The sequence below is a fragment of the Balaenoptera ricei genome, chromosome 13, assembly GCF_028023285.1.
Source record: "Balaenoptera ricei isolate mBalRic1 chromosome 13, mBalRic1.hap2, whole genome shotgun sequence".
In the NCBI taxonomy this organism is placed as follows: Eukaryota; Metazoa; Chordata; class Mammalia; order Artiodactyla; family Balaenopteridae; genus Balaenoptera; species Balaenoptera ricei.
In genome coordinates, this window is record NC_082651.1 from 63,856,568 (window position 1) to 63,859,542 (window position 2,975).

Consider the following 2,975-nt stretch of genomic DNA (forward strand, 5'->3'; position numbering starts at 1 on the left):
AAGTGGGGAGCCACAGGCAGGGATTATTCCAACCCTGTGAGAAGAGGGGATCGACCCGGCCAGGCCCAGTCTGTCTCATCTGGGCATCCCCCATTTGGCCTCCCCAGAATACTGCAGGCTGGCTCTGAAGGAGGTGAGCCAGAGATGCTCTCGTCTTGGGAATGCCAAGTGGAGAAGAGTGGGGATGAGGGACCACGCTAAAAACAGAAGTGAAATGCACTTCTGCACATGATTACATAGCTCCAGACAGCCAGGAGCCAGGCTTGCGTTCCCTATGAATGACAAGTTCATTCTCTTGAGAAACTGAGCTGTCCCCCACCAAGACCTTCAATTACTAACATTTTGGGGTTCCTAATGAAAAATCAGGCTGGCCACCTGCTCCCCCAGCAGACAACCACCAAGTGGAGCCCGTCCACACACCTATGGCTGCCAATCAGCTTGTTAGTGTCACACTTAAATATGAATGGTTTACTTAGGATCATAAGTCAGTTCAGGGAAACCTTCAACACCAGAGAGAGACAGTAACCAAAACAAACTGAGAAAAGGAACATTGGGGAAACCGAATTAACGCAGGGATGAGCAGACAATTAAAAAATTTATAATCGGTGTCCTCAGAGATGTGAGACTTGATCACATCCATGAAACATAATTAGGATGCCATGAAAAAGGAAAAATTGGAAAAACAATCTAGAAATGAAAAATGTGATACTACGGCATCTAGAAATGAAAAATGTGATACTACAGCATCTAGAAGTGAAAAACGTGATACTACGGAATCTAGACGTGAAAAACGTGATACTACAGAATCTAGAAGTGAAAAACGTGATACTACGGAATCTAGAAGTGAAAAACATGATACTACAGAATCTAGAAGTGAAAAACGCCCCACCCCCCCACCCCCACCATGTTTTCCATTAAAAGGGTTAAAAGTTAAGGTCAAGGAAATTTCCCAGGAAGTAGAACAAAAAAACAAATAGATGGGTGATAGCAGAGAAAAGATAAGAAAATAAGAGGATTTACTGGGGAGATCCAACACCCAATTAATAGGAGTTCTTAGAAAGAGAAAACAGAAAATATGACAGGGAGGAAGTAACCAAAAGCCAACTCAAGCTATTTAGAATAAGGAGGAAAAAATGGGCGAGGGATATGGGGAATGTGAGGATGTGTTGGTCACATTACTAAACTGGCTTCAGATGTGGCCAATCCCAGGGCTCCCCCGGCCACCAGCACCTGCTCTCCTCCCATCTTCAGCTCCGCCCCCTGCGGAGTGTGCTTCACCTGTGGGTCCCACGCGGCAGCCCCAGAGCATCCGCCTCCTCCTCGGCTTCAAGCCCAGCAGAGAAGAAAGCCTGTCTCTGTTGCAGCACATCTGTGCCCTGACGGTGACCTAGAAGACCCTATGGCATGGTGTTAGGAGCGTGAACTCTGGCATCCGACTACCTAACCGTGAGTCTTGGTTTTGCCACTTAATGGCTGTGTCACTTGAGCTTGTTACTTAATGCTTCTGTGCCTCCGTTTCCTCATCTGACAACAGGGATGATGATGGTTTTAGCTCATGAGGCTCTTGTGGGGAGCAATTGAGGTAACACATAGGTAACGTAGGCAAAACCCTAAGCACGGAGCCTGCACACGTTGTCTGTGTCAGCCAGAACTATTATCCTGAGCCCATCCCTGAACCCGTCACTGAGGCCAAGCCCATGCCAGACAGACTGCTGGGCTCAGGCCTTGGTTATAGCTGCACTTCTGGGGAGGGGCTGGAGCCCTACTAGCATAGAACGACTGACAGTGAGGAGGAAGTGTTTCTGCGAAAGAAATCAGGATACAATTTCTAGAAGAGGAAGGTGGATAGCTCTACACGGCATGCCCTAGGATGGTTGGCAGTGGAACTGTCCCTTCTTTCAAGGAAATCTCCCCACTCCTCACCAGCCAGGGGCCCAGCCTCATGGTCTGCTGAGACAGTTAAATACTTCTCTATTTGAAAGCACAGCTCCCTGCCTGTTCCCATCTGGGCCTCCATTACCAGCATGAGGGGAAGCTGTGTTCTGTATTCTTTCTGTCAGCACCTCATCATCCAACTTGGACCCTGACTTCCTGGAATCACTCACACTCACCACCCAAGAGCAAATAATCGTTTTCAGACATCGTCCAGTCTGACACCATTTTAGGAAAAAAAATCTTCAGCTGTGCAGGGCACACAGTAGGGCTCTTTGAACCAATTTACACCTCTCAACACCTGGATCTACAGTGGGGTTATTTCCGCCTGTCCAAGGTGTTCCCTAGGAACCATGAGTGTTTGCCTTGCAGCCAGGAGGTCGACGGAGCGCCTCGGAGGCTGCTTCCTGAACAAGAAGACAGATCTGCCTACAGAAGTGAGGTAACCGAGTCCCACAGCCAGGAGGAGAGAATGGAAATATGTCAAGGACACAAAAGAGAGACTAGAGAAATTAGAGAGAGGGCCGATAGGAAGGTCGGCAACACTCCAGTCTGTGGTCAGGACTCAGGGGGACCAGGGAACTAAATTGAGGACCAATGCGGGGTGGGGAGAGTCCAAGGGATGGTCTGTGAGGACAAGACTTCAGCAGGGGGAACTCAAGGGTGGGGAGTTTGGATGTCAAAGGTAATTGATTTCACAATAATGTGCTTTAAAATGTATTAATGTGCTTTAATATGTATTAATGTGTCAGCTTCATTTTCCTACTCTGTGCTTGACTATGTACCCAACCACAGTTCACTCTCTTCCTCTTGGTGCTATAGGAATAAAATACTGGGATTTTATTATAAGAATATAATACATTTTCATTAAAAATAATGTGAAAATCCAGAATAGTGGAGGGAGGAAAAAAATGGTCTCATTCAATAGAGCCACAGTACAATGGTGTATTTCCTCTTAGTATTTTTTTTGTTTTTTTTTACATAGTTTTAATCATGGTATTTATACAATTTGTATATGTTTTTATCAAAGGCATGTTCATGTC